The sequence below is a fragment of the Dipodomys merriami genome, unplaced genomic scaffold (genome assembly GCF_024711535.1).
Source record: "Dipodomys merriami isolate MVZ:Mamm:240054 unplaced genomic scaffold, mDipMer1.0.p SCAF_44, whole genome shotgun sequence".
NCBI lineage: Eukaryota > Metazoa > Chordata > Mammalia > Rodentia > Heteromyidae > Dipodomys > Dipodomys merriami.
The window spans coordinates 11,531,173-11,544,560 of NW_027206002.1; the positions used below are offsets into that span (position 1 = coordinate 11,531,173).

Below are 13,388 nucleotides of genomic sequence, written 5' to 3' on the forward strand. Positions count from 1 at the left end.
ACAGGCCAGTCCCTTCCCACACCATCCACTCCAGCCTCCAGCTTTGTGGGTGAGTTCTCCTGAAAGGCTGAAAAATTAAATGCTTCTAATCGTGAAGCAGAATAGTAGAAGGGTGTCTGAGCGCGTCTTTAAAGAGATGAGCTTTTGACTCCTGGGTTTCCCAGCCATTCAGGACTCTGTTTAGTTACGCACATTTTTTTTTAAGGTCCATGGTGTTAGGTCCGGCTCATTTAGGAAGAAAGCATCATGCGTGCTGCAGTTCTTGGTGCGCATAGATTGCCCGCTTGCTCAAAAGAATCATTATTCAAATGTTTACAGATAGTTAAGAATGGTGTGTCTAGGATATTACAAACTTCTGCTAGAGCGGCCTTCGTATCTTCTTTCATTGAAAAAGCACGCAAAGAAGAAATCTACAGGCAAGGCGGTTTATGGTGGATGCGAAAAACGTAAGCGAAGTAGCATTTCGTGTCACCACTGTGTTGGGGATGCATTTGCCAGGGAAAGACACAGAGAGTTGAAAGCCATCTCTCTGGTACCTTTCAATGTGTCTTTGATTTGGAAATAGTTGGCTGTGTAGCCAGGACAAGGGATATGGGTTCCTTATGGCTCCAAATCCATGCTCGACGCAGAATTCCCACCCGACTCCTTAACCGAATGCTGACACTTGATGCCTTGAACACTCGAGGGTGCTTATTGCATAGGAAATTCCTCCAAGAAGTTTCCGTGAAGACTTAGGTCCATTTCCCCATGTCTTTCCTCCACCTCCACCAGTGTCAGATGCAACTGTAGTGGATGCAGCATCTGTAATCTAAGAATTCACGGCCCCTTTCCCATCAGGCATTTTAGCAAACCTCTCAGGAGGGCCTTCTTACATCTACATGGGAACCCTTCTATCTGGGGCTCTTCCCTGATTTATAGAATCCCCATCCTCCGGTTATTTATACCTGTCCCTTACAAAGGCAGCCGGGGAGAGGAGGTTTGCATGGAACCCAAGTGAGCCAAAAGCCGTCGCCTTGCTGCTGGGGAGGGTGAAATTTTACAACTCATCGCACGTCTGGTAAACAGAGGTCTCGTTTCTCCCCTCTCGTTTGAAGTGTCGTGTCTGAGCGCTTTCCACTTTAAGACGGTCTGTATAAATTTCAGCACAGGGATGGAGGCTAAAACCTCATATGCAGAATCCTGATCGTTTTGTTTTGATAGACGATGGTTCTATGGTAACCAGAGTTGCATAAAGAGAAATACACTATACAACTAAGAGTGTGAGGGCCTCGGGCCTCAGAGGTCAGTCTAGGTGGGGGCCAGTCAGTCATTATAGTTAAGTAGCTGTACAGAGGAGTTTTTGTTCAATAGGTCAGTTTGTTAGGTCGATGCTTTTTGTTTTTTGTACTCTTCTATTAAGTAGTTATATAAAGGGGTTCAACAAGTCAGACAATGAGTACAATGCATCTTGAGCCGTGTTACCCTTTCTGTTATTCTAGACATATTTTAAACATCCAGGTAGAATTTCTTTCCTGTCCCCCTACCTTGGAGGAATTATCCACTATTTCACATAGGTTAATTAGACACCGGATGCATGTCTTCCTAGCGTTTTCTGGCTGGAAACAACGAGAAACTAAAAAGACAGTACATCTTACACGCTCTTATCGTGAAGAGTGAGCAGACTCCTTGGTCTTTCTGACAAATTCTGTTTAGCTCACAGAGGAATCGATACGTCCTCACATCACTGGTTTTATGAAGTGCGGGAATGTATTATCATATAGATGGACGCCTGCCCGCCCACCCATCCCACGCCCGGGCGTGGGTGCTCACAAAGCCCTCGTTAATTTCTCACACCTGTACCCGGTGCCGGCTTCCTCCTGGCCAGAGCCGTGTCCTTCAGAACCGGATCAATAACCTTTTACAGCCGGCTCTTCTGAAGGAGAAGGCCTGGGACTCTGGGCTTGGAGACCGCGGAGCTCTCCAGTTGGCTTTTAGATGTTTAAGGATGCGTGGTCACAAAAGAAATCCCCTACCGCCGCCCCCCCCAACCCCCCGTGGGGTTCTATGTTCTTATTTCTCTTGTCTGATGGGATCTTGGAGTGCATAGATTCATTTCTTTTCTTTTGTAAATGTTCCCCGTGCCTGGAGGAGAGCTCCCTTCAGAAATCTGACTGGAATTCTCCCAGGTGTAGTGAGGAAACCAAGACGGATCTCAGAAACTGGCTTTCTCTTCTCCAGGATGCAGGGTGTAGCCAGTGTTGGGAAAGCCTGAGCAGTCCCCAGACTCGGCAAGACCCCCCCTTGCTCCACGAGTGTGCGTCTGCCTTCCTCCCTGCATCTGCAGGGCCCGTGACCCTGACCCCCGGGAAGACCTTCCACGGCCCCACCATTTTTGTTCATCTGTTGTGTTTCCTGCTGGGCCACGCTCGCAGCTCGGGCCTTCTCTGTGTCCCTCTGGCTTCTGTCTTAGCCCTGTGCTGGCCGGAGCTGGTTTTGCTTTAAATAGATAAACCCCTCAAGCGGAGCTGCTCCCAGCCCCTCCCAGGTTCTTTCCGTCTGTCTTGGAGCTGAGGAGAGCTTGGCCGAGAAATGACAGTGCACATGGAGGGGTGAAGCCAGGTTTTCGCTCGGTGAAATTCAACTGCGTCTCTACAAAGGAGCCTTTTCCCCCTGCGCCTCCAAATTAGAATCGTATCCCCCTCCCTTTTATTTATTTATTTTTTTCAGTAATAAATGTCCCGTGTAAAATATGTTCTTCTTCTTTTTGCCTTACCCGAGTTCTGGGGAAATGGGACAGTCACTATTTATTCTTGCCTTCTTTGAAGGCAAGAAAAAGCACAGAAACCCTGGCCTATGTGTTCCTTACTCCCTTAGGTGCTTTTAAAAAAAAACAAACAAACCAGGAGGACTTAAAAATATCCTTGAGAGTATTTTTTTCCACTATAATTCAAGTTTCAGTTCTTTTATTGGCAACCTAGACCGAAAAAGAAAATGGAAAAAGACAAAGGACAAAGAAAATAAACTTGGCCACGGGATAGAACGCCAGAAATTGCAGAAAACGAAATCTAGCCTCATTTGCAGCTTTCAAATATTTATCTTTCCCGTGCCTTCTCTGTTTTCCACCCAAGGTAAATACGAACAATATTCATTTCCCTCCGTTGTCAGTTGGGAAATCTATAATTCTCCTGATGTGCTTTGAGTCTGAAAATACAAATGGAGAGTTAATTCTATTGCATTTCACGAAACTCATGGGCCGGGAAAGCTGGTTCTGGCACGTGACGGACCTGTGTTGAGTGTTCGTGGTGTAAGACACAGGTTCAATTAGGGTGAGATGCCTCATTGGCTGAAATTCCCACCAAAGCTTCCTCATGCTGAGGGAGGTCCTAACTGCTTGTTAACTTAGACTGAGCAGTGAACTCCGAGAGGTAGTGTGGTTTTCCTTAGTACCATAGGTTGCTACCACCAACCGAATCCCATTCATATATAGATAGATAGATAGATAGATAGATAGATAGATAGATATAGATATAGATATATCATATAGATATATATATATGAAGTAAGGTCTTAAAGTCTTTCTGCTTTCTTTTCAAAAACCACCTCTCCAATAACTTAGCATTTAAGTGATCTTTAAGTAAATGCACAAAAGAACCACTATGGATTCTGCTTCCACCTATTTTATTATGCTTGCATTCATGTACATTTATTTTGTATTTTATAACCTACTCTTTTTTCCTTCATTATCTCACCCCAGAACACACACACACACACACACACACACACACACACACACTTCTGTTTATTAGAAATAACCACAAAGGAAAGGGAGGAATCAGACATTAAAAGGAATAACTACAGAAAAGAGAGCACACAGCACTGTTCAACTGTGTTTTGGGTGTTTGACCTAGGATAATGGCTTTTCCAGTGAAGTTGTCTGAGAAGAGAATTTTCCATAGAGTCTGAGAAAATAATTGTCTCAACCCTTTAAAAACAAAACAAAAACGATGAAAAGTGATGCATTCTCCATTCATGTTGGCAATAGTTATTTCAAATTGGGATTGGGGGTGGGGGAGTTCCAGTTCTTTCTTTTTCTTTTTGCTTTTTTGTAAGTTCATCATAGAAACATACAAGGAAGCATGTGAAATCAGGTAGGATATGAGTCAAAAATCCGAAGGACAGAAGAACAAATGTTACAGGTTGTCAGTCTCGGTCTATTCTGAGTGAAATAATGACCTGTTTGTACAGACAAGCTAGTACACTGATAAAGGATCCTGAGTCATCTTGTTTTTTGGTTAAAAAAAACCAGATTATTAATGGGAGTCTGAAACATAAAATAATTGCAATGCCCAAACACAACTGATAAGAAGGCACAAAGACAGGCAAACATTTAGGACTATTACCTATTTCACATGGCACGATAATCCGAGCAAGAAGTAAGAGGGGCAGATGTATTATAAGTGCCCCAAGTGAGAATTTAGGAATCCTTGTTGTTCTGGTGAGTGGAGCTGCGCTTCCATCGCTTTAACACAGAACAGAAAAATTCTGGAACGTTCCACGGTACCGTTCAGGGCTGCATGTTCCAGGTTATAAACTTTAGTGGCGTGGTTTTTCCTTATTTATATATCTCTTTCTTTCCTTCGGTGGTTGCTTTCATGTTTGTTAATGTTCCCGGGGGTGGCGGAGCCCTGGCTCCATTCAATAAATACAATAAATAAATGGAAGCGCTAAGTCTCACTCCTGGCCGGCCAGCCTGATTATTACACGTGTAATCTCCAGGCCTTCGGGGAGACATTGGGTTTGGTGGATAATCATTTAGTTTTTTCTTTTCTAAGCTGCCGAGCTCCTGATATCAGGACTTCAGTTCTCAGTACAGTGGGTGCAGGCGCAAGCAAGTCGGCGTGCAAATGTTTTGTCTCCCATCAGGAAACTGCCCCTTACCTCCGTCGGGGCTCTGCTCTGTCGGTTGTTTGTCAAGGATCAGATTCGATTTGTATAAAAGATGGGAGAGATGCGCCGAGCATCAAATATTAGGGTCATAAACAAAATGGATTAAAGCTGAGATGAGTGTTAATTTCTAGCAGACTAAAAGAATCGGGGTGAATTTGAATAGAAAATAAGATCAGATCGGAATGGGTCGGAGGAGAACACGGGAGGCCTAGCAAGGTAGCACAATTAGAGAGAGGGGCAATGTTTTAAGCAATAGATCTGTAAATTGACTAGAAACTGAAGATGGGTGTGTGAATGTGTGTGTGTGTGTGTGTGTGTGTGTGTATGCACGCGCTTGTGATGTAATTCTTGACTCTTTAATGCCTCCTGTCCCTCTCTTTTCCCGCTAATCTCAGTTTGAAATCACTGAAGGAGTTGACAGACGGAAGAGGTTTGAGGGAGATCACTTCAGATTTCAGACACTCAGACTTCATAGGCTGAATCCAGTACATGGAGAGTTCACCATCATCACCGCCGCCGCCACCATTGTCATTGTCATCGTCATCATGATTACTGTTATTAGTGGCAGTCGTAGTTGTAATAGTTGAACAAAGAGGTTTCCGTTCAGCAGTTGGTGTGTGAGGACAATCAATGCATCTTGATCGCCCTTACCTCTCCAGGGCCCTCCTCCATCTCTCAAACCCACCACCCATCCCACACCACCCGACTCTATTCTCACTTACATACATTGAGTCTGATGGCTGCACTCACCTGCTCTTCCTCTCTCTCTCCCAGAATGGTTTGAATTGTTCACTATCTTTTTATTAAAAAAATAATTTAATTTACTACATTGTAAAAATAGAAATCGCCAGAGTCAGAACCTTTTATTTGGGGACACATGAGATGTCTCAGCCATACTGGTCCAGGCTCTCTCTGGACAAATCTGGTCTGGAAACATTATAAGAAGACCTAGATGGTATGCTAGATTTCCTTGTACTTAACTTGCGCTCCCTCCATTGTTAAGATCTGACTCAATCTTTGTCTGTATGTGAGTTAACAGCTTTTACCCATGTGCCAACTCGGAGCAGATCAGAAATACTGAAAAACGAGAGGAAGGCAGGTAGAGTCCGCTGGTTTGTAACTGGACACATGCTAAGGTGATATTCCTTCCTTTTTTTTTTTTTTTGTAAGTTTAAGTCATCTACAAAGTGGGTTGAAAGTTCTTATGCCAAGATTCTAAAAAGAGTTTGAAGGCAATTAAACGTGTCTGATACAATTACCTCAAACGAAAATCCATTTAATTTGGAGAGTAATGAAGTAATTGCTTCTATGGTGGCGGGGTGGGTGATCTGCTAGCCCGGTCTTCCTGAAGTAGGTAGCCCGCACTACTGAGAGATGAAAAGTTGGGAATCTTTGATCAAACGCACATACCGAAAGCTGTCTCCACGTGAAAATACTTGGGGGCAGGAGATCTACTCTAAAAATGTGAGCAACTTGGCGTGAGTGGGGAAATCTGAGGAGAGAGCTCTTCCAAGGGTGAACCACAGCTTAGTGTGAATTGCGTTCGGCACATGTCTGCAGAATCTGATGGGCCGAGCATCAACAGAGACAAGGGGAGAGAACACACAGAGAGATCTGCAAAGACCTCCGGTGTCCCCAAGGAGGAAGACGTGGTGTGAAGATGGTTCACCCTGAGGGGTTGGGAACCGGGGAGTCAAAACCAGACCTCTCCAAGCCACCCACCATCCACCCATAGAGAGGCATATTTGTGGCGGAGGAAAGATCACTGAAAGACAAGGCTGGTTGTTGATGGACGGAAGCTGACATTGCTGTCCACCTTCGTTGGGAAATGGTTTGCTTCCGGGATGATTTCTCCTCCGGGGACTGGAATGGAGCCACACCTCGGTGGGGTGATGGTTCTGCTTGTGTTAAACAGGAATGCGTGTCTGCTCACACAGAGAAAGAGCTCAGTAACCAGAGACACAGCAGGAATGATTTCTATAGCGTACACCTCAGGTGAAGAGAGAGCTATCACGTGCTCACTAATCTGAGGGGATGTTTGGCATCAATACCAATACTATGTGTAGATGGTAGTGGGCATTGGTGACATGAACACATTGAATGAAGCGAACTAAAGGTGTGTTTTGCTTTTTACTTAGTACTGGTTGAAAAAAGGAATAGTAACTGCAGTTATGGTGACTCTTTGACTCTTATTGGACTTCTAAAAAGACCGGATGTCAAAACACCTGTCATCCTAGCTACTCAGGAGATTGAAATCTGAGGATCGTAGTTCGAAGCCAGGCCGGGCAGGAAATTCCATGAGACTCTTATCTCCAAGGAACCCCTCAGAAAACCAGAAGTGGCACCGTGGCTCAAAGTGGTAGAGCCATGACCAACATGAACAGAAGAAAAACCAAAACAACTTCAAGTTGATCATGTTTGAGGAGATGGTAATATAGATGAGTGTCTTAATGACTGGTGTGTGTGTGTGTGTGTGTGTGTGTGTGTGTGTGTGTGTGTGTGTGTGTGTGTGTGTGTGTGTGTGTGTATAAGATTCTGAGGAGGGAGATCTGTGGTCACTGTTGTTTGACTGGAACTTTCTTGGCCATCCTCCAGAGGAGTTTGCCCCTTACACCCTCAAATCACCAGTTACGCCGCCCCTCCACGCAGGTCAGAATCCACGTCAAAGAGCACATTTCCTCTCAAGACTTGCCTAACAGCTTTACCCCAAGGGAACTCTAACTCAGTTTCAGACTGTCAAGGAAATAATATTTGACCTGGTAGGGAGTCTGATGATTTCTTTGCAATAGAAGATAAGATCTTCCATGTCAACCCCCCCTGCCCTTCCAAACCCCATCTCTTCTTTCATGCTTTTTGTATCCCACCCTGAATATAACCACTGCTCCAATTACTTCATCGTGAGCTAATGTCTTTCATATCTTAAAATAAGAGGAGATCAAACCTCCAAACGATGGCTTGGGTAGCACAGACATGATTTGAGTCTCGCTGGAATACAGAAAGGAAGATTCCGACTTCTATCCATATGTGTGTGTGTGTGTATATGTGAATATACATCCATCAATACATGTATCCTTTACAGTTTCAATATTAAGTATGTTTCATGACATACATCCTATTTTGCTAAATGCGCATCACTTACGGCAGATGACACAAGCGTGGAAATGTATACATTGAAAGTGTGTCTGAAATCTTTATAGAGTTGCAGGTGGATGACAGAATGCTGGGACTATTGTTTTAGACATTTTATTTCCCAGGAGATGAAGACTAAGCAGCCATCTCCCCTCGCAATGTCTGGCTGATCCATTATCTTGCAGCAAGCAGTTCAAATGTCTTCCTTGCGGTTCATGGCCCTCTCGTTTGATCACGTCTTAACTTTTTTTTTTTTTTTCTGTACGACTCAAGTTTTCCTCTGAATTCCCCATTCGTGTTCACTTTTGCTTCTTACATGGATAGATTGTTCCTGGGTTCAATAGAAGCCATGAGAAATACACATGGCAAGGTCAAGTTTTATTTGCATCTGGGTGTGAGGACTTGCATGGGTTAGAGATGCCATGATGAGTACCCCCAATAACGAAAGCCAGGTTGGGGTGATAGGAGGAACTGGGGTAAATAGCTGTGGGCTAGCCGGATGACAGCGAACATTTGTGTTTCACCCTGAGGACTTCACATCTGACCCAAGTCCCCCCGGGGTGAGCTGCCCAGTGTGCATTTGATCAGGGAATCATGCCTCCAGAGCCTTTCTGGCCGAAGTACATAGAGCCCCTGCGTGTGTGTGTACATGCATCCTAGAGTTGGAACCGGTAGACACACAAAATGAGAAGCGGTGTTGGCTGAGAGGGAAGAAAAACCATCCAGGAAACATACACTAAACATTCCCTGTGGAGTCTATATTTTATCGTATTTAGTGGTGCACACTGTTCCTTTCGCTGAACGCATTTCCTCAGTTTCCCCTCATTGGACCCGTGACTCATTTGTATCTTAGGTGCAGTATCAAAGTGGTGTGATGAACAGAAACCACAGGGTGAAATCCCCAAGCCCATCACCGACCCTTTTCCTAGGATACATTCCGACCAGCATTTTAGACCATGGCCAGTTGCACAGTTGTAACCCTTTCTCAACCCCTGCCCTCACAGGACCGCTTCTTCTGATGTGGTATGAGAACCTGGCTTCCTGTGGAGGGGATCCCAGGACACCGGCCTGAGCGTCTCTCCTGGTGACAGACGCAAAGGCTTGCTTTCCCGTCCTCATTTCTTCTCATCCAGGGGAGGCGCTGGGGGTTCCCCGCACGTGTGCGTCTTGCGTCTTGTGGCTTGTGATCCTTCTTCCTGTCTTTCCTTTCCCATTCTAGTTTGTGTTCGCTCTTCGTGACGTGGAGACTGACACCTGTGTTCAGTTGAGCCCCGGGATCTGTGCGGATGATCACACACATTCCTTTACAGGTGTGAAAAACACGTGACCATCCTTCCAAAAGCCAGTGACTTGTGTTCTATAGGGTGGAACATTCTATCTATGATCAGGGAGAAGAGGAGGGAAAGAAGGGGAGCTAAGGGGAGAGAGGAGAGAAAGAGGCAACAAGCAAGGAAGAGGAAAGGAAGGAGAGAAGGAGGGACAGAAGGGAACAGAAGGAGGGGGAAGAAAAGAGGGAGGAGAGGGGTATAGTTCATTAGTTAGCTACCTGGAAGTCACTGAACATGGTTGCATTAGCCAAAAGAAGGAAAGTTTGCTCTGTCTAAGCCGAGTTTTTGATTTTTCTGGATTAAGCACTACAGCTTATGGAGAATGTAGAATGTAGAACTTCATCTCATAGAACTTCGTTTCATGTTATAACCAAGCAAGGATAGAATTGCATCCTGCATGATGAGAGGAAATTCACATCTACTAAGATAATCTTCAAGGTACCTGGAGAAGACAGAGTCGAGCAAACAGTGTATTAAATACCCTTAAAACTTCCTCTGTGTGTGGCGCCTTTGACTCAAGTAGGTTAGCAATCACAAACCCAGTGGTAGGCATACTAGTTTTTTTTTTTAACAAAATAGGTAGTTCTGCCTGTATGATAAATATCTCCACACATAAGAGAACTACCCTGAAAATAATCCTGTGGAAGCAATTACTATTATAATAACACTACGACTGGGCTAATATACAGTGTTGCTTAATAATTGATGTTACGCGGGGCGGGGGGGAAGAGCAGGAAAAAAAACCCAACAGCCCTGTACATTGTGTGGTATCCTTTTGTGCCCTGAGAGCCAGGAGTCCCCAGTGAAATACGCAACAATTAACCGAGTACAAGTTGTCTTCCGTTTCCGCTCATGTACATTTATGGCTGCTTACAGCAAGGCACTCTGGGAAGGCGGGAAGTATACAAATCACCTTAATCTGTCCCACTGTGGTATTTTAGACTCTCCATAATCTAGTCCGATTTTATGTGTTCAGCCCACTTCCAACCTAAATATATTTGCAGTTCCTTCTCAAGTGGGCTCCTTATTTTTTTTCTTTGGGCTCCTTATTTTTTTCTTTTCCGGGGAGCACCCAGCCTCCTTCTCATGCCTCTTGAGTCCCTTGTCCTTTTCCCGAACTGTCTCTGCACCTGCCTTCCCGTCATCTCCCCAGTCATCGTGAAAGAATGATCTGAGATTCTCCATTTCCTCTGAGATCACGGGGGCCGGGGGTGGGGGGGAGACTTCCACTTGCAATCTCTTCCTGTTTTTATTCCTCCATAGCCTTCCTGTGCCTTGTAGCCAAGACCCCTGTAGCCGGATGACCACAGATGCACAGAGGGTTTCAGATGCCTCTTGGAGATAGAATAAACAAAGGTGGATGGCAGAGTTTGGGAGCTGATCTGATAAAGCAGAGGAAGCGTTACCAAGGAGCAATTAAGAGGATTGTTAGGTGAAGTGTGGTGACCACAGAGAGAGCACCGGACCAGGGGCTTGTGGACGGAGTGCACCACATAGCAAGGCTACTCAGACAGTTGTGAAATTGTGCAGAAGGGGCCCCGGAAGAGAGACCTGGGCAGCGGCCCACATAGAAAAAAAAACAGCAACACAGTAGGGGACAATGATGGACAGAGAGGAGGAAAGAAAGGACTGGAGCAAACTCTTAGCGCTGGTGGCTCACACCTGTCCTCCCAGCTACTGGGGTAGCTAAGATGCGAGGATCATGGTTAGAAGCTAGCCTGGGGATGAATGTCCATGAGATTCTTGTCTCCAGTTAACCAGCCAAAAGCTGGAATTGGAGCTGTGGCTCAAGTGGTAGAGGGCCAGCCTTGAATGGAGAAAGTGAAGGATTGGTGCCCAGGCCCTGAGTTCAAAGCCATAGTACTGGCATAAAAAAAATGTGAGTTTCATATGTGATTGTAATCCAGTGTGTCTTTGAAACCGGAATCAATCAAACACAAGTGAAGATCATGTGCTCTAGAATCCATTTTGAGTGGTCATTTGTGATTTGCAATCGTATTCTCTTCCCTACCTGGACTCTACTCCCCCAGACTGAGAAACTTCCTTCTGCTTCTAGTTTGTTCCCGTGAAGAATGGTCAAGGGTGTTCACTACATGTGCAATGCAGATAGAACATATAAACTGCTGGAAGGCTTTGGGGGGAAAATACTGGAGACCTGGGTTCTTGTCCCAGCTTTGCCACTACTAAGCATTTGGTCAAAGCCTCAGTGTTCATCTCTCTGGCGTCAGCCTTGTAACTAAGCACAAAAGTAGGGTGCAGCTGATCACCCAAAGACTGAGTCTACAGTCAGCTGGGCCACAGAGTCTTAGCTCCTCCGTCTGCCCACCTGAGAACGGGGCTCACGAAGCACTAGACTCTCCACGTCCCATTTCTCCATCTGTGAAATGGCCACACGCACCATCGCCCGCCCTTCGTATTTTGTCCGTGAGTCACGCAGAAGGAGAGACATCGCAAGCCCTTGGCAGACTGCTAGGCACGTGGCACGCCCTGATTATTTTCATAGGTTATTGTTTTAAAGTAATTTTCTTCGTTGTCATATTCAATCAGCGCGGGCTGCCTTTCACGTTTGTAGATTCATCCCCGGCAAGTCATTAAACATGATTTCAACGTCTCCATCATAACCCTGGGGCCGTGGGGTCCTGGGGCAGGAAATGTAAATCCTGGCATTGATCTGGCAGGGTAGGCGAAGGGATTAGATCATTTTCACTTACCTCCGCTTTCTGGGAAGCTGTCACAAGCAGGAGGTCTGCTCTGTATATCAAACAGGAATTCTAGAAGGTGAGCTCTTTTTTTTTTTTGCTTTTATTTTGTTCTTCAAGGGAAAGGAGTTAAATATTAATTAAGAAGTCTCATCCAGTAAATATCCAGCTGCAGCCAGGCAGACTTGCAGAGCTGATGATTAAAAAAAATAGGGAAGGGATCAACGCCAGTAACGGAGCCAGGATGGGGGGGGGGAGACAGCAGAGTGGGGGAACACAAGAGCAGAGGAGCTCATCATCATCTCCAGCGCTGCCTGGGAGCAATCCGCAGCATCCTTCATTCCAAACGCAAGTCATCTAACTTTTGTTGAATATATTCTCCATGCTGAGAGCTGGCAGCACAGAAATACATTTCCCAGAATCCTCACCTCCCATCTCTCCCATCCTAGGAGGGAATCTGCATGGTGGAAGGACAGAGAATAGCATCGAAGAGAAGTCATTAAGTACATTCTTGTGCAGTGAGTGTGTCCGGTGCTAAGGCTCCGTTCTGTCACACGCATGTGCACGCACACACCAGTCTTTGGGAGGTGGAAAGTCACAACCCAAATTTCCCCATTGGGCGAAGCAGAGGTCCCTGAAATACTGGGAATGAGATCCGTGGCCTGGTCTCCGCCTGGTGTGGACACAACTCTGTGTATGGTCATATGATAGAGGATGGCCCAGGGTGGTTACTGTTTGGATAGAAAGAGAAAAATCAGCTCCTCCTTCTGGGGTGGGGGAGGAATGGGTATGTGGCAAGTTCAGAGTGGTGAAGTTCAGAGAGAAGAAGAGTTCGTGGGTGGGAGAGAAGGACAGCGTGAAGCTCATCCTAGTTCAGCTTCGAGCTGAGCTTCAGATCGCTTGCGTGGGAAAGCATTGCAGCTTCACCAGCGAACGCTTCACCAGAGGTTATTCGTGAAGCAAGATCCTGATTCCGTTTACCTTCAGGATCTCTATTGGGGTGTGTGTGGGGGAATCAGACTGGCAACTGAGAGAGGAATTGGAAGGCTGTTCGTGAGCCATTGCAGCATTGGAAATAGCGATGGGGAAATGAAGTATGAGGCTTCGGTCAGCGAATGACCTGAGTGCCCAGCACTGGATTCAGAGAGGTACAAGTGGACACTTAGGCTAGCCCATGGTGACCAGCACAGAGCTGAGACAGGAAGGGAAATCTAGCAGGGAAATACTGAGTAGAGATTTTTCTTGGATTTCAGTTTATAAAGATGTTAACTAGGCACTTAGAAATGCGATCATAGAAGTAACACAG

General features: G+C 45.6%; 1 protein-coding gene across 6 annotated transcripts in view; it reads left to right on the forward strand.

Moving 5' to 3' along the window:
• Tenm2 (teneurin transmembrane protein 2) overlaps window positions 1-13,388 on the forward strand; it is an 856,557-nt gene that overhangs the window by 282,676 nt on the left and 560,493 nt on the right. The gene's annotated exons all lie outside the window — the stretch shown is intronic.